This window comes from Mesoplodon mirus, assembly GCF_964341445.2.
Source record: "Mesoplodon mirus genome assembly, chromosome: 19".
Classification (NCBI taxonomy): Eukaryota; Metazoa; Chordata; class Mammalia; order Artiodactyla; family Ziphiidae; genus Mesoplodon; species Mesoplodon mirus.
In genome coordinates this window covers 47,927,971-47,948,722 of record NC_138995.1, presented here as the reverse complement: position 1 = coordinate 47,948,722, position 20,752 = coordinate 47,927,971, and positions in this window count along the sequence as shown.

The window sequence follows — 20,752 nt, the reverse complement described above, 5'->3', positions numbered from 1 at the left end:
GCCCGAATTGTGTCAGAGGCAAGATGAGCATCTTGAGTGATGTGCCGTTTATGTAATTATGTGGGGCAGCACTGCCCAGGGTGTGTGTGAACCGAACTCGAAAGGAGAACAGCTCTCTCCTGTTCTCTACTCACCAACCGGGCTGCACCCCAGGCTCCCCGGAGGCCCAGGTGCTCTCCAAGGAGCCCAGTCTGCCAGGACCAGGGATGAGACCAGGGCAGGGGCAGGATCAGCACCTGGGCCCCTACACTCCGCATCCAGTGGGAGAGTTTCACCCTCTCCAACCTCAAATCCACCCAGGGGAGTGAAACACTCGTGTGTTCCTAAGACTCTCCTTACTGGCTGTATTCCATGCCACCCTCCCCCTCCCCTGCCTCCACCCAACATTCCTCAACTTAATTTACTTGAGTTTTTAATTTTTTTAATTAAATCAACTGCACGTTGTTTGGAACATCTTTGAGAATTTCAGAAATTGGAATGGCATGCCAGAGACATTGCAGAGCCAGGTTAGGGGGCCCGCACGACCCATCCCCCATCTTCACTCATCATGGCCTGAGAGATCTCTTTCTGCTTTCCGCATGAGACAAGCCGCAGGATGGCACCCCTGCAGCACAGTGGTTTGAAGGGACCTGCTGCTGGGGGTGGGGAAATGGTTACACAAGGGCTGGGTCTGCATCCCCACCCACCGGAAGCATGAGACCTTAAGTGCCCTCACCTCACCACACACCTGCTGTGTGACCAATCCCAGGTTTGGCAGCCTCTCTGTTTGAGCGTGTCTGAGAGGTGTGCCGAGATTCCCAGAAGCAAGATGATGAATGGGTGTCCCTGCAGAACAGGGCAACCACAAGAACCAGATCCTAGGACGAGTCACACTGAGGAGGACCAGGACCGGGCCACCTGGCAGCGGAGAGGGAAGGGTGAGTCAGAAACAAACTACCCACCTGCCAGCCAGGTCACTTTCCTGCCCAAGAGAGCTCAGGCTTGGAAGCCAGAGGGCTGCAGGATCAAGGGTTGGGTGCTTCTCCTCCTGCCTCTGGAGCCCAGCTTCTAGATCCCTGCCATTCAGGTTGTAGGTGATGCTGGCGGGCTGGACAATCAGGGACATCAGTGCTCCTTGGCTTATCTTGGGGCCTGGGGTTGAAGGACCCTCAGGTGGTGATGGCATCATCAAGATTTCTTCAGCTATGGCAAAGGGACACTCCAGCATCACCTCCTCTTTCAGATCCCCCCACCCCAGCCGGGATCAGACCATATCAGCCAGTGAGTCAATAAGTCTCCATCAAGCACCCCTGAGGGCTGAGATGGGAGCCCAGCCACAAGGAGACCAGGGTCAGAGGAGAGAAGAGGCATAGAATCTAGGAGGAGGATGTCACCGTCTGTACTGAATCAGGGTAGGACACCCACCCACCCATGCCACTGCACCCCCAGTTGACTGTGGAGGGACCCTAGGGAATGGCGTTCTGCTATCTCCCAGTGACTGGTCAGCAAGGCCTGCAAGAGGGAAGAAGGAACAGGAGGCTGAAGCTGTGGTCATCTCAGCGCTGCCCAAATAGTTGCTAAGAAGGGAGGGGTGAACTGTAGAGGCAGGGGAAAGGCAAAGGTTGATTTTTCACCTGTTTCTTGTGTCTTTTGCTGTATTGAACTTGGCATTGTACAACATCATGGTCCTTGGCCAAGAGCAAACTGGGTCCAGAATCTCTCATCAGTATTCTTGGAACTCTGGGTTGTCTGAAACATGGAGCTGTATTACCAAAGCACAACTAACCATTAAATGGTTCAGTGCATCCCTCATACATTCATTCATTGGTTCCAGAAAATTCTTACCCATTAATCCTTAAAACATTGTTTCTGCTCCATTTCCTCTCTCCTCTCCATCAGGGACAATATTAATCATATGTTACACCTTCTCTTCCCCTTTATCTTATATGATCTCTTCCATGTTGTCTTCTTTTTGCCTCTGTATGCTACATTTGTGATCATTTCTTCTGACTTCTCTTATAATTTCCTAATTCTCTTCTCAGCTGTGTTTCCTCAGCTATTAAACCTGTCCATGGAGTTCTTAATTTTGGTTATTGTAGTTTTCACATCTAGAGATCAACTTGATTCTTTTGCAGATATGCTATGTTACTTTTCATAGATTCCCATTCCCTGCAATTATTTTTAAGCATGTCATATTTCTTTAAACGTGATATGCACAGTTCTTTCATAGTTAATAATTTGCATCATAAGGGTCTATTTCTGTTTTCTGTTGATTCTTCTAGTTTTTGCTCTAGTGCCTTATTTTCTTGTGTGTCTGATCTTTGATTATGTTCAGGTCATAGTTTTAGAAAAAATTGTTTGCAAGAAAAAAGTTTGATTGATCACAACAGTACCTTCCACTTGAGAGCACTTTTATTTGCTCCTGCCACATCGAGGAATACTACTAGTTCAGGACCACCTTAACCCACCTTTGAGGATAGCCCGCCTAGGAGATGAGACTTAGATTGCAAGATCATGTGAGGGCTGGTCTACTTCTGGTTCACCCATATCCTGAGGGTGTAGCACTTTGGAGTTCCACATCATTGTGGGATGGTGTCTTATTATATGGCCCCACCTGTGTGAGCCCTGAGATTTGATTTCTGTCTCTCTCATTTCATGAGGCCGTCAAAATAAAATTCAGATTTGTTGGTATCAGACAATGCCTCAAGGAAAACAAGTGGCTTTTCCTCTTGCTTACCTGTCTGGATTCCAGTTACCCCCAACTTTGGCCTGACATTTCCCTTTGGTACTGCCAACTCTTCAGTGCTTTGAATGTTTTAAATTTTTTATCCAGCATTTTTAGTTGTTTTCAGTGCGAGGATGGGCCCAAATCATTTAGCCTGCCATTCATTACTGGAAGCTGGAAGTTCTCTGTCCGTCACTCAGCAAACATTGGCGAGGTGCCTAGTGTGTGCCCGGCACTGTGCTGGGCAGATCAGCAAACCAGACAGACAAAGGGGGCTCTTGTGGTGCTCACCGTCTCTCTAGGGAGACAGACAATAAACAGAGAGTTACTCCATTGATTGGTTAATTACAGCTGTGATGAGGATTGTGAAGTACAGAAACTCAGGAGTGATGAGGAGCTCTTGCTCGCTTCGTGGGCTCAGGGAAGTCATCCCGGAGGGATAGGATTTTTCAGCTGAGATTGGAAGAATCGGTGGGATTTATAAGCAGTCGGGGGCTGGATTGAGAGGATGCAGGCAGAGGGAACAGCATATACAAATCTCAGCAGTAGGAAGGAGCATGACGTTCTAGGTACTGAAGAACGTCCAGTGTGGCCACTGTACCTGGCACGGTGGGTGGAGGATGAGAGGTGAGGCCAGAGGGCAGCTGGGTCAGACGATCAGTCTCTCACAAGCAGGGGCTCAGACTTCGGTCAATATGCCAAGAGCAATAAGAGCCGTGGAGAACCTCAAGGTCAGGCTTGCTTATTATCATCCCTCTGCTGAAGTGTGGGGGATGGGAAAGGGCATCAGTCAGGCCAGTGAGGGGGCTTTGCAGCACAGAGGTGGACGGATTCAAGAGATGTTTCGGGGATAAGAGAAGAAGGATTTGCACCCAGTTTGACCTCAGAGTCGTCCCAGAATGCCTTCCCGGATCCTGCTGGGTATTCTTCGTTTGTTCTCGGGTCCACTCGACACCTCCTCTCTGCCCTGGGAGTCTGGCCTGTGTGGGCCACACTGAAGACCTCCTGGGCCTCTGGCTTCCTGTTGGGTTTGGCCAATGGTAGGTACCAGCCGGAGATCAGAGGGAGGAAGAAGAGAGAGATTGGGGCGTTTTATCTCTGCTCTCTTTCGGCGTCAGCACCCCATCTGCACGTCCACAAGACTATGGCCCCCCTCGGGTAAGCCTGTGCTCTGCCCTCCATGGGTGCAGTTCTCATGGGGCTCTGGCAGCACGCACTCCTCGCCTCACCCCTGGAGCCCTGTGCTGGGGACCACTGCTGCTGTGGCTAGTCCCTGGGGACCTTGACATCCCTCCTTGATTCCCTCAACCTGGGTCACACTCCACGAATGGTCCCTTTGTTAACATCCCTCTACTGGAAGCATCCAGGCTGAGTCTGGTTTTCTGCCAAGGACCCTTGAGTGACCATCAATACTCAGGTTTTTTTGCTTTAAAGAATCTGGAGAAGTAAATCTGTCTGGGAATCCTGGAGAGGGGCCAGTCCCTCGTGGCAGCCAAAGGGGTGGTGTCCGAGCCACATGAAGGCCCTGCCGCCATCTGTGTTCCATAAACAAACACCCGCGTGCGTGCAGGGTGAGCCAGAGCCCAGTGACAACCACGGCTGTGACAATTTTATAGAGCCCCAGTATCAGAGAGGACAGAGGTAATTAGGAAAATCATAAACATATCTGGTGTCTTCTGTTTGGCCTCTGGGAGTTCCAGAGGCGTTGCTTTCCAATCCGCAGTCGCATTCAGGTTCCAGACACTTCTTTAAAAAAAAGTGTCCGAGCGGCGGGGGTCAAAGTGCATCTGATTTCTGGGGTGGATGTGATGGGCCCAGTGCTGAGCGCAGTTCCGGAAGAACCCACACCCCCTCTCCCTGCTCTTTCCCTCCCTCCCCTCTGTCTCCTGCTTCCCCCGCCTCGATCTGGGGCTGAAGCTCCTTCCGTTCACTTTCACTTTGGAGACGTGTGCTGGGAATGTGAGCCTCTACTCAGAGGTTGACAGATGTTGAGAAATGGGCTCCCAAACACCTTGGGTTCATTCCTGCCCATTCCCCGCCGGCCTCTGTGCTGGGCGCTCGGGCACAGAGCCGAGGGGAAGGCGAGAAAAACGAAACGCATCCTCATGGCAGAGGTTGCCTGGGTGGAGGTGGGGCGAGGGGGTCAGGGAAGGCCCCCTGGGGAGGCAGTGTTCAGGGGAGACCAAGGTGACAACGAGAAAGATGCAGGCACTCAGAGGACTTCTCCAGGTGGAGAAACAGAGCAAAGGTCCAGGGGAGGGTCATCGAGCCAGATGAGGGGGAGGGGCAGAAGATGAGGCCGGAGAGCTGGGCAGAGACCAACCCGCTGGTGGCCTTGGAGTGGGGCAGCCCCACGTCCCAGATGACATGAAGCAGCCCTAGCTTACTCCCCTTCCCAGCATAACTGTTTATAGCATCCCCTTTGACTCACGAAGTACCCTTGCTTATTCAATAAATGACACAGTCACCCTACTTATAGGGTAGGGCAAAGAAATCTAGATTTTTCATATTTTAACGACAATGGGAAGCCGTCAGAGTATTTCAAGCACGGGAGGGACAGGATCCAAGCTTTTTCCTTCATTCACCAAATATTTACTGAGTTACCCTCCTCGGCTCCAGGGCACAGCAGTGAGCCACACTTGGCAGAGCTTCTGCCCTCATGGAGCTTACATTCCACTGTTAGAAATGCCAACACGTGTCTAACAAAATTAACTAACTCTCCACTCTCAGTGCCCTCGACAAGTCAAGGTGCCCGTTGGACAGATAGAAAGATGAAGCCAAAAGAGCATCCTGCTGGTTCTTTTTCTAAATTTCATCATTGGAAAATCATAAGCTACCTCCCATGAAGTCTGCTCCCACATTTACCCCTGAGGGAGGTCTCCATGGGGAGCCGCTTGCAGTATGGGTGGCCCTTGGCTCCCCTCTCACCACAGACCTAGGCTCCCATGGTTGGCGGGCCTAGCTGTGTGCTGGCGGTTCTGACCGGGCCCTCACTCCAGGCTGGTCCTTAGCTCTAGGTAACAGGCTTCCAGATGCTCGCAGAATCCTAGCTTGAGTGATCTAAGGAGAAAAGAGCATATGACACTGGCACATCTCACCCAAAATCCTGCCTCTGTGCCAGGGACTCAGGCATAGAGCCAAGTGCAGTGAGGAGGACAACACTTGGCCAGATGTGTCTTCAGGCACAGCTGGATCCAGCAGCCTGGCGATGGCATCAAGAGTCCTCTCTCATGGCATTTCCTGGTTTACTATCCTCTGTGCTGCCTTCAGTCTCCTGTTAGAGGCTCCCAGTGACCCAAGGCCTCCAAACAGACACCCAGCAACCCAGAATAGAGCTTCAGTCTTTTTTTCTTTAAATTTTTGGCTGCGTTGGGTCTTCGTTGCTGCACGTGGGCTTTCTCTAGTTGTGGCGAGTGGAGGCTACTCTTTGTTGCGGTGACCAGGCTCTAAGCGCACGGGCTTCAGTAGTTGCAGCATGCAGGCTCAGTAGTTGCGGCGTGAGGGCTCTAGGACGCGTGGGCTTCAGTAGTTGTGGGCTCAGTAGTTGTGGCGCACGGGCTTAGTTGCTCCGCGGCATGTGGGATCTTCCCGGACCAGGGATTGAACCCGTGTCCCCTGCATCGGCAGGCGGATTCTTAACCACTGCGGCACCGGGGAAGTTCCAGTTTTGGAATAGTTCCATCAAAAATCCTGGAATTAGGGCTTCCCTGGTGGCGCAGTGGTTGAGAGTCCGCCTGCCGATGCAGGGGACACGGGTTCGTGCCCCAGTCCGGGAAGATCCCACATGCCGCGGAGCGGCTGGGCCCGTGAGCCATGGCCGCTCAGCCTGCGCGTCCGGAGCCTGTGCTCTGCAACGGGAGAGGCCACAACAGTGAGAGGCCCGCGTACCGGAAAAAAAAAAAAAAAAAAAATCGTGGAATTAGATTCTCTTGGACCATAGGCTCCTCACTGAACAGCTACTATCCCCAGGAGGATGGAAGACACTAATTGGCCAATCCTGAGTCATGTTCCTACCCCTGCCATAAACCCTTTGGGAGGGGGAGCCGGCCTCACTCATACTGCAAGGAATGAGAGCGGGGGAGAGGGAGGTTCTCCAAGGAAAACCCAAGTGTTTTGGCTGGAATGAGAGAAAATGAGGCAGACAAAACAGCTGGTGTCCACTGTACCGGTGTCCCTGCAAGAAAGAGAGCCCGTGGAGAGTGAAGACGACTCAGGGTGACTCCTTGCTTCCAAAGAAAAAGCAAGTTCACCACCCTGGTGGAGGCAAGTGGGGGGTTTCTGGCAGCAGCTGTTGTGATTGGGGCCCCAGATCCCTTGCTTATTTCTGCCCCACCTCAGGCTACCAGCAACCTCTCCCCGCAGGCAACACAGGTCCTCTGGGCTCCAGGCTATCCCTGAGATCTGTGACTCTAGCCCATGGTGGCGGGGCTGCTGGGGACACACGTGGTGATGGACAGCTGTCCCAAGAGAGACTTCAGAGACTTCAGCAGAAGCCCCCCATACTGCTCCCACCCAACACCTACCTGGGGGGAGATGAGAGGCTGAGAGGTATAACCCGAGGCCTCTGGGGTCACTGGCTCCTGTCCCCCATGGGCCCCTGCAATACCTTGATCCTAGCCCTTCTGAGGCCTCCAGCCCTGGGGTGGGAATTCTGCTTCCTGATCCCTAGGACCAGAGGTGGGGGAGGGGGAAGGAATATGGTGGGGGGATGGGGGTGCTGGCTATGTAGGGGAGATTAGGAGAGGACTCCTGGCCCTCTGGCTTTAGGAAGAACCTCCAAAGGAACAGGTGACCCCTCACACTCCTTGTCACCTGTACTGCAGGAGGCTGCTTGATGGTGGGGAAGGAAAGCCTTTCACTGAGTACCAGTGGCCTGAAGACGCTTTTGTAAGTTTCTCAGCTGTTCCAGGGCTGGTCCCACACCAGCCTTTCCATGGGACGAGAGGTAGGAGGCTCCTGAGGTCCACTGGACTTCATCCAGATTCTCTAACTATAAATGGGGAAGCCGGTAGCCACCCTGAGGCTGCCTCCCTCCCCAGCCTCCGTCCTGCAGAACAGAATGAGCAGTGAGGTCAGGGAGGCAGAGGCCTGGGAGGTGAGAAGCAAGGCCGTCAGAAGCAGCACAACAACCATCTCTTCTGGGAGGGTGAGAGCCCCCACCTCAGGAAGGGAGGGGGCACTGTGGCCCAGGCTGGCAAGTGGGGAGCCCTGCCAGGGACAAGGAGGAGGGCTTCCTCTCAGTGTCTTCGTGCCACAAGATGTAAAATAATCCCCTCGGCTCAGAAAAACACATTTTATGGCCGTCTGACTCATTTCCCACAAAGCTAGGTTCAACCCCCAACCCCCCAGCACGTGTAGAGCTTTTGTTTTGAAAAATAAAAAATATGTTGAAAATTTCAGGATGACTTTTAGACATAAATTGTTCCCTTCCTCACCCTCGTCCCAGACCCCCCTCACCTAATTTCCCAAACGCTGGCTGCCAGAGCCTCAGGAGGACCCAGTCCAAGTGGGTGTGGGATGACTCTGGTCCACACAGCCCCCAGGGCCAGGCCAGCAGATGCCTGCTGGGCATGGAGATGGGCCAAGGGGCCCTCCAGGGAGGTGGGCCTCCCTGGCATCTGCTGCAATGCCCCTGATCCTTCTGGTTTGGGATCCCACGTGGGCCCCAACACCCGCTCCAAGCCTTGCGGTCTCTCCAGAGTTCCCGGGACACAGGTAATACCTGGCTGGTTCCTCCCCACCCTGCTACTCTAGGCTAAGGGTTGCCCCCAAGGTGACCTCAAACACCCAGCTGGATTCGCCCCAGCCCTCAGGGCCACCCTGCTCCTCCCCAGGCCAGCAAAGACTGGTGCTGAGTCTCACGGCCCCTGGGACCCTGCAAGTGAAGCACAGGTGTCCTCCGTTCCCCCAGGTACATCAGGGCTTCTGATTACCCCACACACACCCTGGGGCTTGGTCTCCTGGCTCCCTCGCACTCTGCCATTCCTTTCATTTCCCAACAATCCTGAACCGTGGGCATCGGCATCCCCATTTCTCAGCAGGAAGAGGAGCCCCGGAGAGCACGTGACCCATGGCAGCTGAGGGAGGCCTCAGGGCAGACAAGTGAGCAGCCTCACATCTCCCACTGACTTCCAGACAGCCCAGGAAGAGCACCCCGGTCGGAAGCGCAGGGCTCGCTTGGAGGGCCCTCCCAGGAGGCCCCAGGTTTCTGGCACGTGGCACCCACACACCTAGAGAACACCACCCAGCCCGTAGAGCCGGCCTCCCCTTCCTGCCAGGCAACTGGCACATTCAAGGCCCTCCACACGGCACTCAGGTGGCTGCCCACGCCATCCCTCCACCTTCCCAGAGGACGGCCTCTGGAAGCTTCCTAAGGGTCTCCAAGGGAGGGGCAGTAGCCTGTGGCCAGGCAGGGGCACCAACCATCACGAGCTTCCATTGAACTGAGAGCCCAAGCTGGGCAGGAACCTGCCTCTCCTGGGCTGGGCATCTCAGCCCATGGGCTCAGGCGCCTCAGATCCAGGATGAGACAGAGACCCCACCTCCTGGCTGCAGCAAGCCTCCCTGGGGCCCAAGACAATGGGCCAGTGAGCACCCAGAGCACAGCCCCCCGAGAGCTGCTCACTTCTCATTCCACTGGAACCCACAGTCCACAGTGGGATGTGAACTGCGTTCCTGGTTCTCCAGGGCTCTGGACTCCCACCTAGGAGCAGAAAGCAGCTGCAGGAAGCAGCAGGTGGGCTGGGGTATCCTACCGTCAAGGGCTCTGCTGGGAGGACCTTGGGGTTAGCTGGGAGCAGGCATGGGGGGAGTGTGAATTGGGGTCCCCCAGGCTGGCTGGGCCATGAGCATCAGGGGAAGGGCCAGAGGCGACCTGGACTTCCTTAACCATAAGAAAATGACTCAGCTAAATTGAGGAAGATATCTGTTTCAGCACACTACTTTTTCCACTATGGTAAGAGCTTTTTACCCACAGGCTCCAGAGGAGCTGATACCCCAGAGAGGGGCTTGGGGAGTTTCGATTTGAATAGTCAATGCTGATTCTTAATCATTATTTTGAAAAGGCAGCTTTTGGTTTTCCAGCAGGTGGCTGGGTCCTGGGGAGTGAAGCCAGGTGTGTATGTGTGTGTGTGTGCGTGCACGCGCATGTATGTGTGTGTGTGCGCGCTCGCACGCACAAGTGCATGTTTGTGCCTGGAGGAGACTGGGGCCCAGGAAGGGGAGATTTAGTCAGGATTGTTTCCCTTTGCCTGGTGGCAGGCCTTGCCCGGGTCTTCAGAAATGACTTGGATTCTCAGCCCTCTGAGCCTGTTGACCTGAACAAGGCTAATTGGCCACACTGATTGAAGGCTAAGTTTGTTCCAAGGCAGCAGGCTGGGCACATATGCACATTACCTCACAACCCACTCCAGTTATTAGCTGAGACTCCTAGAGGGAAAAGCACAGCCAGATGCAAACCCAGGCAGCCATGGTAGACACTGATCACTGCCCCCACCTGCCCTTTCTCCAACTCCTGGCACCTCCTGACACTGTCTGGGCTCATCTGCCAGAGCAACTTGCAGCTCTGGGCCCAGCGAGGGCTGAGGGTTTCTCTGCAGAGGCCCTGCTCAGACGCCAGCCCATTGGTGATCAGAAGCTGGGCCTTGCCCTGGATTCTGAGATGTCAAGTCGGGACATCTCCAGTACAGCCCTGGCTCCCAGTGTCCAGCCCAGCCCTGAGGCCCAAGAAAGCGGGGTGGCAGATTAGGTCTTCCAAGAGTGGAGGACTCAGCCCTGTTCCTGCGACTTCTAGCCTAAGGAGCATGATGAGGACAAGTCCTGGTCTAGGTGCTTGATGAGGAAGAAGGCCGGTTGATCAGGGGTCCTCCCACTTCTGGTTCAGCCCAGGTGGGCTTCCTGGAGGTGGGCGCCAGCAGGCTCTGGACTAAATGACAGCACTGAGCACAATAAGGGCCCCCAGGACAGTGACTGCCCAGGCTGGAAGACACTCCTCCCCATCCTCCCAATGGACGCCCCTGTGTCAGCTCCCACCCTGGCTAGATCCACAGCTGTGAGAGGATCCCTGTTTCTCATTTCCCCTTCCAGGGAAGGCTCTTCCCTGAGGCCCCACTGAGGGGGATGACAGGGCTATTGCTGGCCAGACCTCGGTTCTGCTGGGGGCCATCCCACATCTTGCTTCACCTGGACTCCTGCTCCGAGTTGGGGTCAGTTTCCCAACCTGGAGTGGGTCGGGGGTCCACACCACCCAGCGGAGGAGCCTTGCCCTCTACTTGCTCCGGGAACTTCAGGCAACGGAGTTGGTCCTGGCCAGTGTGGCTCTGCGGCCAGCGCTCGGGTTCTGCCTGGGGCCAGGACACGTGTCCTGGCTCTGTGGCCTCCCCACGGTCCAGCCTGCTGGCCAGCCTCCCGGGAGAGGAGCAGGGGCCGCAAAGGCTGGGGGGGAGGAGGCGAGGCTACTGGCCCCCTTGGGTGCTGGCAGTTCCAGGACAAAGGGCAAGACGCTCTGGCCAGAGCAAGGAAGCAGGGCAGGGAGCAGCGTGAAGATGAGAGCTGCGCGGAGTGACCAAGGGGCCTGAGCCCCGGCTCTAGGCTCAGCCCCTCCCCTGGGTGCCCCCTTCCAGGCAGCAGAGAATGAGAGCAATAGACAGAGGAGAGCTGAAAATGGGGAAGGGGCTGAAAGAGGCCACGGCCAAGGCAGGGAAAGGGAGAGGAACAGAGAAAGAGCATCAGAGGAGCAGCTTGGAGAGGTCCCCTGTCCAGGGGGTCCCACTACTAGTAAAGAGGCTTTCTCCAGGAGTCAGGCAGGAGCCCTGGAGGTGGGGCTCCCTGTTTACAGCCCCTGCTCCCGCCCACACAGAGGCCCCCCACCTTCCCCACCCCAGGGCTCACACTAGATGGGCATCATCTGTGAGTGTCATCTGTGTGCTATCGTGTGTGTGTCTGTGTGTGTGTGTGTGTATGGTGTGTACCCTGTTTCTGAAGCCCTCTGCCTCTAAGGCTCTCGACTGCCCAGAGTCTCGGGGGTGGCCAAGCACCAGAACAAGGCCTCTCTCTGAGCCCAGCCCCATGAGGCAGCCGTCCTTGGTGGCCCTGGGGCAACCCTCCAGAGGCCCTCCCAGATGTCCTTCCCACCCTGCGGAGCAGAAGACGCAGCCCCTTCTCCCTGGGCTCCCTCCCACTCATGTGGTTCTTGGGCTCCCAGGAACCACACAGCCGCAGGTGGAGGGGCCTGACTTACCAGAGGCCTCTGACCCACTCACGTGCAGAGTGAGCTCCAGGCCTCTGGCTCCTCTCAAAGGCTCCCGGAGTGGGGCCACAGAAGGTTTGTTGCATGCAAAGCTCAGTGTGGCACACACAGACACACGAGCACAAACGTCCACATTCGTTCCCTTGTTGGTGAGCTCCAGCCTGTCAGCCTCACCCGTTTGCCCATCATGCCCTCACCCAGAGCCTCCAGTGGCTCCCGAGAGCCCAGGGTACCAAGGTCTCTGCCTGTCGCTACCTGGCCTGGCCCAACCCTTCCTTTGTGCTCACTAATTCCTCCCTCAACCCCCTTGCTACAGCCAGGCTGCTTCCCTCACTGGACCTGGTCTTCACCCACATTTTCTACGCAGAAGTTTAGCAGTGTGTGTACCTGCAGCTAGTGTGTGTTTGTGGCATCTTCTCTGCATGGTCTGAGTCAGGTGTGAGAATGTGCAAATCAGGGAAGAAACCCAATTTGCATGGCTTTGCGCAGAAAAGAAATGTATCAGCTCTTGTGATGGAAAAGCCCAGGATGGTACCCGCTTCAGGCACAGCTGGCCCTCAGCTGTGCAAATCCATGTCCCTCTCCCAGCCCTGCTACCCTTTGTGCTCCTCCACCTTCTGGCAGGCTCCCAGCAGGACAGCCTCTAGGCTCACGTTCCTCTGCTTTGCCACCTAGGAAAAAGAAAATGATTTTTCCCAGTATTTCCAGCAGAAGTCTCAGGGCTGACACCCACTGGGCAGGCCCAGGACATGTGACCCACTTCCGGAGGCCCGGGCTGCAGCAGCCCTGCCTGAGCCACGTGGTCTGAGAGAAGGAGAGGGCTGGTCCCCCAGAGGAGCACCAGGGCTGCTCTAGAGGAAGAAAGTAGTTGATGGCAGCTAGGAACACGGTTGGCCCAGATGACTCTGTCCACGCGTGATGACCCGGGGCAGGGTGGGGCATGCACTGTTCCCGCCCTAGGTCTCCCTCCAAGACAGAATGCAGTCTAAAATCCTGGAGCTGGCAAGCCTTGGATTTCTGTGCCATTTCTTGTAGTGCACATGGGGAAACTGAGGCCCAGAGGGTCAGGGTCATACAGCGCAAAGCTGGAACTAGAAGAGGAGCCTTTTGACAGCTGATCCTGACTGTCTACACAGGGGTGTTCAATGCAGCCCAAGCTGCATGTTGCCCGCCTGAAAGATTCTGATTTACCGGCCTGTGATGTCCATCCCAGACCAACCGGTCAGACCTGGGATGCAGGTCCTAAACGTCAGTGTCCACACGAATCACATCACAGAAGGTCAGCATTGATGGGCTGGAGGCTGTGCTGGGGGCTCTGGGCTCAACAGGTCCTAGCAGTGTTGATGCAGGGGCTGAGACACTCCATCAGCAAACCCTAGTCCAAGGAGCGGCCCTCACCTCAAAGGCCAGGGGCGTGGGGGGGAAATGTGCGGAGAGAATAAGTGCTGGGGCAGGTGGGGGTCAGAGAGGCCCAGGCAACCAGACCACTGGCTGCTGCTCCAGCTTGCAGCTGAAGAGGGCAGTGGAGGGGGGGGTGCCTGGCCCACGAGGCCAGAAGAGGTCAAGGGGTGGAGAGGCCATGAGGGGCCCAGCGGGCTCCAGCAGGCTGAGGACGCTTGGCCAGAAAGGCCTGTTTACTCAGAGGCCCACGAGGTCAAGGCCCAGGCCCAGGGTTAATTATTAACGGCCACCCGGCTCGTGGCTGCCCGGTGTGGTAGAGGCCGGAGACCGGAGCCCAGGCACCACCACCGTCCCCCAGCCCCCTGCTCACCCTGTGCAAGGGGGGCCCTGGAGCGTTCCCCGCCCCTCAGCCTCAAAAGGTACTGCCTGTGCAGCCTCCGGCAACTCTGACACCCTCCTCCTCAGCTCCGGCCAGAGCGAAGCCTGTTCTTCTGGCAGGGGACAGATTTGGTGGCAGTATCTGAGGGGGAAGGACTGAGCTGGAGGTTCTCCGGGACCGTCTCTTGCGTTGACCCTGCGCAGGGACAGCTGAGTTCCTGGTCATCAGTGTCCCAAATGAGCCAGGGCAGGTGGCTCCCTATGTCCTGGGGAGGCTTCTTCCCTCTCCACGGGGCAGGTGCTGACAGAGGAGCTGCAGCCAAATTAGCAGCTTTGGAGCCACAAATCCCCACTTTGTCCCCACTTAGGCCCTCGCACTGGGCTTGGAGAAGGGAGTGAATGCAGGGGCAGGGCTGGCTGCCCACCTCTCTGGCTCCAGCCAGGCCTCCCAGAGCCCCACCCTCTCAGCCTCCTGGCCCCGGGAGGCCTTGCCCTCATCCCACCCAAGAGACAGGTCTCACCAGGGGGACTGCGGTGACAGGGCCGGGTTACCACCCAGTGCTTCTCTTGCAAGGAGACAGGAGCACCTGGAGGGAAACATGTTGAAGCCCAGGGGCTGACTCAGCAGGTCCGCAGCCCAGGACTCTGCATTTCTCAGGAGCGTCCAGCGGGGCCAAAGCTCCTGGACCCCCTGAGAGGGGCAGTGCTTCAGAGAGGCCCCCGCATGGCAGAGCTCTCCTGGGACTTTTCACTCACTCTTAGACTGAGACAATCAGCCTCAGAAGTTTTTCATTTTTATCTGTTGAGCCTTTGGTGGATGGGGCCAGTGGAGGGATAAATGGGCCGGGGAACCAGATATCCTGGCCCAGCCTGGCGGGGCACCTAGGACAGCCAGAGCCTGGGGGTGTTGGAGGTACGCTTCACTCACACTGCACCATCCTCCCCTCCAGGCTGTAAAGGGGGCATCCAGGCCCAGAGCCCACAGCCTGTGTGGCTCCCGTGCATCCGCGGAGCATCGGGAAGGGTTTTAGGGCAAGTCCTACAGGTCCACTCAGGGGCAAAGCGTCTCTGTCGCTGCCTCTGGAAACCCAGTCCAGGAGGGCGTGCGGCCTTGGGCCCCACGGAGCCCTGCACAGCCCAAACCCTTCAGCATCCACTTCGGGACACAATTGTTCCCTTTTCAAGACACCACTTCTGCCCAACCAGGAAATCCTGAACTAAGGCCACCGTTCCCTCCCTGAGTCAACACTCGCTGAGGAGGAGGGCGGGGGAGAAGGAAAACAGGCCTCGGGACGCGGCTGGAGCCACACCAGCCCCAGGAGTGCAGACCACACACACACACACACACACACAGGCTGACACTCACAAAGATATGCACATGGGTGCGCACAGACCCTCCTCAAGAGCTCACAGCCACACGTATACACGAAGACGCCATGCACACACACTCGTAGCCCCCACACCACTTATAGTCTCACACGCACACACAGATACACACTCACACAGATACACACACACAGATACAGAAGCACCCGTGCATCCTCACCATTCACCTGCACGCACACGCATACCCTCAGATTCACATGTGTACACACAGACACACGCACACACGGGCCTTCCTGCCCCCTGCACATGCACACACACGCAGACCCACACACACCGCTCTGCTCTGCTTGCCTGGTGGCCTTCACACCGTTTGGTGCCCTCCCTTGAAGACACCAGCCACCCGGTGCCCAGGAGCCCACGCCTGGCAGCCTAGGAAGTTTGAGACCAGGACTGAGTACCTGAGCCTCACACAGGGCTCTGTCTTTGGGGCCAGATGCTGCCCTGGATGTCCTGGCACCACTGGGGAAATGGGGACTGGGAGAAGGAGAGGCAGCAGCTGACACCCCTCAGCTGGGACTGGGCTGGGGTTGGAGGTGCCCAGGACCCCGCTGTGGGAGAGGGCACCCATCCCAGGCAGATGGTGCACCCATCAGACCAGACGCTCACTTCCTGCAGGTCCGCCTGGCTAGACAGATCCTGGGCTGGGGCTGTGTCTGGCGCACAGTGGGCCCTTGTTACGGAGTGGTTGGACAAAAAGACAACAGCCTGGTGAGGGTGGAGGAGCTCTCGGTCCTCTGGGCTGGCTTCCGGCCCAGGGAGGCCTCTGCCGCCCTGCCACGCGCCTCACTTCGCAGGGCTGAGAGCCTGCCCAAGGCTCCTGTCTCCGGGGTGGCAGGCGGGCAGCCCTGGGACGTGCCCGTACACGGCTCCCCGGCTGCAGCGCGCTGAGCCAATGGCAGAGCCAGGCCAAGAGCGGAGTCTCAGGGCCTGCCCACCGCCCACGTCTCGCCCAGCCTTCTGCGCCTGCTCCGGCACGAGACCCAGCCCTTGACTCCCCCGTAGGACCCAGACTCCCGTCCACTCACCAGCCTCCCAGCACACCTGGGGACAGGTGTGCTGTCTGCAGTTCCCACCCTCAGCAGCACCCAGGGATCTTTGCAAATGTCAATCTGATCATGTTCCTGGCCTGGCTTCCCAAAGGCCCTTATATCTGCTGCCCTCCCCACAGTGTCCTATAAGGTCCTGCGTGGCCAGGCCACCTCTCTGTCCCCATGCTTGTCGCTCTGCCGCTCCCTCTGGGCTGTCCCTGAAGCAGCTTGCTCCTGTCCCGGACTTTTTACTGTGGTTCCTCCTGGGTCTTTGCTTGGCTGGCCCTTTTCCTCAATCAGGCTTGGGATCTACGGCCCCCGCCCCAGGGAAGCCCTCCTGAAGCAGGCCCCAGTCACTGCCCAGTAACCTTGTCCTGCTATGCTGTACTCTCAGTTCCTCGTGCTCTTAGAAATGGCCCTGTTCTTGGCCTTACTTGCTTGTCCATTATCTGTCTTCCTGCTGGATTGTCAGTCCCAAGAAACAAGGACCTTGTCTGTATTTTTTGAATCCCGAAGGGGGTCTGTCCAGCAGGTAGTCGGTGGGAGGCGCACCAATGTTTGTTGAGTGAATGAAAGACCGAGACGGGGCAATACTGAACCCAAACTCATGAGTCTGAACTAGAAAGGGCCATGTGTCAGGTGTGGGGACAGGCCTACCACAGGCATGTTGGGGCCTCCTGGCGGGGGGCCTCCTGGTTCACTCACACCACATGGGCAGACCCAGCCGAGTGGGTCAGGGCTAGGACCGGGATTGGGGCCCACGCCCTGGGCTCCTGATGGGACTACGCTCTGCCCTGGATGCTCCCAGCCCTGTACAGAGAGGAGGCCCTTATATCAACTCCCCTGGATTTACTGTGGCCGTGCATTCTGACAGCTCTTACCCCTGGAACCTTTGTCTGGAATGTGTGCTCTGCCTGCCCGGACAACACTGCCCTACCCCCAGGGTGCAGCCAAAGCCCCCTCTCAGCCCCAAAGCCCTCTCCCCACCACACACAGCCACCCCGAGCTCCTCTGCCAGGCAGCACCCTTAGCCCGGCAGTGATGAGTGCCCGTTAGAAGTTCCTAGGCACTTCCTAGGCTTCTCTTCACCACCTCGGGCAGCTTGAAGGTTGATGAGAGGCCTGGCCAGAGGTCAGAAAGATGGCGGTTGGGCAAGAGGTCAGTGGGATAGGTCAGGGGACAAGGGATCCGTCAGGCCTAAAGAAGCCCAGAGATGAGAAGGGGGTGACTCTGAACCCAGGAGATAAGGGCTTAGTTAACTGGTTAGTTGGTTAGTTAGCTCTCTCATTCGTTGGCTCCATTTGTTGAGCACACGCCGTGTTTTAAAGGGGGCCCCAAGGGACCACTGACCAGGCCGGTCTCAGAGAGGGCAGAGTGTGGTTCTCACCCTGGACCAAGGATCAGCCAACCACAGCCCCCAGCCTGAATCAGGCTTGCTGCCAGTTTTTATACAGCCTGTGAGCAAATGATTTTTTACATTTTTTAATGGCTAGAAAAAAATCAACAGAAGAATCATATTTTGCTACACATGAAAATGATATGAAATCCGTAAATAAAGTTTTACTGACGCACAGACACACCCTTTCGTGTATGCCCTGTCTGTGGCTGCTCTTGCCCTGCAGTGGCAGCAGGATAGTGGTCACTGCAACCAAGTGGCCCACAAAGCCTAAAAAATGTGCTGTCTGGCCTTTCACAAAGAAAGTTTGCTGCTCGCTGCCCTAGACTCTCCACCCACCATCCAACTGGCTGTGGGCAAATCACCTCTGCCCCCAGGTCTCAGTTTCCCTCTCTGTACCGTGGGACGAAGGCTCTTCCATCAGAGAACGGCCATGAGGACTCCAAGGTTTACAGTCTGTCACTGGGTGACATGGCTGCCCCCTGCTCACTCTTCTTTTATTTTTCCCCTTTAAGGAACTAAGCACTTACAAATTCTGTGTCAGGCACAGGGCTGGCCTGACACCCAAGACCTGCCCTCAAGGGACACATACCCGGGGGTGTGGAGACCGACCATTTAGCCAGGAGTGGATACAGAGGATGGTCAGGGAACCTGGCCTGGAGAGCAGAGAAGGCTCCCGGGGGAGTGACGCCCGGGCTAAGTCCTAAAACATAAGTAGAAATTTGCTAGGGGAAAAGGAACAGGGAAAAGCATTCTGGGTGGAAGGAACAGCTTTAGCAAAGGTGCAGAGGCTGAGAAAGGGGCAGGCCGAGACCTGATGGAGGTGGCACAGAGCCAGGTAATGCAGGGCTTTGGTCAATCAGAGGTCACCCCTCAGCGCCAGTCCCACCCCACCCCCACCTGGGTTTGGCTCCAGGCTGGCAGCGGTGCCCACCAAAGGCGGATGTCAGGGTCTGGCAGGGTGAGGTGGGGCCTTGAGGGCAGGGGAGGGGCATCCTTAGGACCCCACACCTGGGGCCCTGCCCACAGCCCGCAGTGCCAGTGGAAAAGGAGGAGCCAGCTGGTGGTCGGGGCCTAGGGGCTCAACCTAGCCGGGTGTGGGCTGCAAGTGCTGGGGCCGCCTGGTCCTTCCCCTGTCCCGGGGCAACCGCCTGGTCCTTCCCCTGGCCGGAGTCCAGGGACCAGGCAGGCTGCCACAAGAGGGGAGCTGGCAACAAAAGCCTATTCTTCACGGTTTAAAAGTCTTCAAACCTGTCCAACTTTCCTTCGTTAGCTGCTCCGGGATGTTTCCCCTTCGGAGGCTGCTCAAGGTACCTGGCCGATAAAGGCCTGATTCTCAGAGTCTTAATTATGGCCTGGAGACCTCAGTGTAAACAATCATTGAGTGTTTGTTCTATGCTTCCCTTCAGTTTTCAGGGGAACACAAGCCAGGTGCCAAGGAGTGGAACCGGGTGACCCTGGGCTCTTGAGTTCCCTATGCTATCTCCCTGTGGAGCTGTCCCCAGGGAGGGAGGTGGCCAAGCCCTGAGTCTGGTGTGCGTCCCTGTAGTGTGGTCACCAGCTTTGGGTCCTGGAGCCACAGCCTCCTGACCACACGGCCTCAGCCTGCTCATCTGTAAGTGACAGTACTGGTCATCAGACAGTGAAGGAGACCCCTGGCCTGTAGCGAGTGCTCAGGAAATGCTGGAGCAGAAGCTTTGGTGGAGGGGCACTGTCCTGAACTTGACCCCTGCCCCAGCCCCTGGGAGGAAGCATCTGAATCCTCAGCTCCATCCCCGGTCAGCTGGATGAGCAGGGAAGTGGCCGCGAGCCCGACCTCTCAGCAGCGCTGCCCACATTCACCCCAACGCCCCACCCCCGGCCCAGGGTGCTCACGAGGTGCGCATGATCTCACATCCTCAGTGGATCAGGGTGGTCCCGAGGTGGCAATTTGAGGACTGCTGGGCACCCTCCCTGTGCATGACCATGCCCCCCCCCCACCTTAGGCACACCCAAGGACTCCCCGGGGGAGGGAAGCCCACTGCCTCACCCTGTACCTCCTGAGGGTGAGCTCAGGGACTTGGCAGGACACAGCTCAGCTTTATTTGGCGGAGATGCTGCATCCCCAGCATGCAGGATGCGGTTGGGAAGAGACGGTGCCCCCCAAACCTGCTCACCCAGAGAGACCCACACACACATACACGTGTGCACACCCCACTGGATCCTACACACACACTCACCAAGGCATGCACACACACGGACACCCCCCAGGCCGGGCCTCAGCATCCAGGAGGCTGCAGCTGTGCTCCTGGTGGGGCCACAAGCACGCGTGTGTGAGTACGTGTGCGTGTGTGCGCACCGTGGGCCAGCGTGGTGCTGCCCCTGAGGGCCTGTGTCAAGAACGAGTGTGCCTGGGAGGAAGCAGGAAGAAGGGTAGGGTAAGAAACCCTCTGGGTCCTCTGTCTGAGGCAGGAAGGGGCCACAGTGACTGTGCAAGGTCACGCCAGCAGGGTCCAGCCACCTTGGCCTCAAGCAGTGCTCACAGCAGAGGCCCCGAGGAGCTGGGACAGCCTTGTCAGGGGCTCCAGCTGCAGTGCTGTGGGAAGGACCACATCTCAGTGGGCCCCGCCACCCTCCAGGGACGCAGAGCCCCCCTCTCCCTCCCTCTGTTGATGTCCCTTGGTCTGGGGTGACCAGCCTCACACTGGGCCTCCAGCTGAGAGCAGCAAGCCATTTTGAACCGTGATGAGAAGAGGAAGTTCCTGCGGCCCCAAAACAGAAACAGGAAGCTGGGAGGGGGTGTATGGATAGGGAACGGGAAGGGGGACACAGGCACCCAGCAGATGCACCTAGAGAGCCCCAGCCTTCCTGGGTCCGGCGCGGCAGCCGTGTCTGGGTGTCTCCACCTGACCCCGACGCCGTTGGGCTCACCCGCCCAGCTACACCCACCCAAAGGGCAGACTCCCTGAGGGGTTCTCAGACGCTGGCTAACTGTCCACCTGGCTGTGTTCAATCATCCAGGCTTATCTGGTCCTGATCGAGAGGTCTCCGTGGGTCTGCTCAAATCTTCCTGTCCACCCAGACTCTTGGGTCTGGCCACGCCGCCTCTCCCTTGGCCCCTGCGCGGGGTCATGTGGGACTCTCCACCAGGCTGGCCTGACTCTCTCCAACCCACCCTGTCTGTGTGGCCACCTGACCACTCCCCTGACCAAGCATGCGACTAGCCGTCTCCA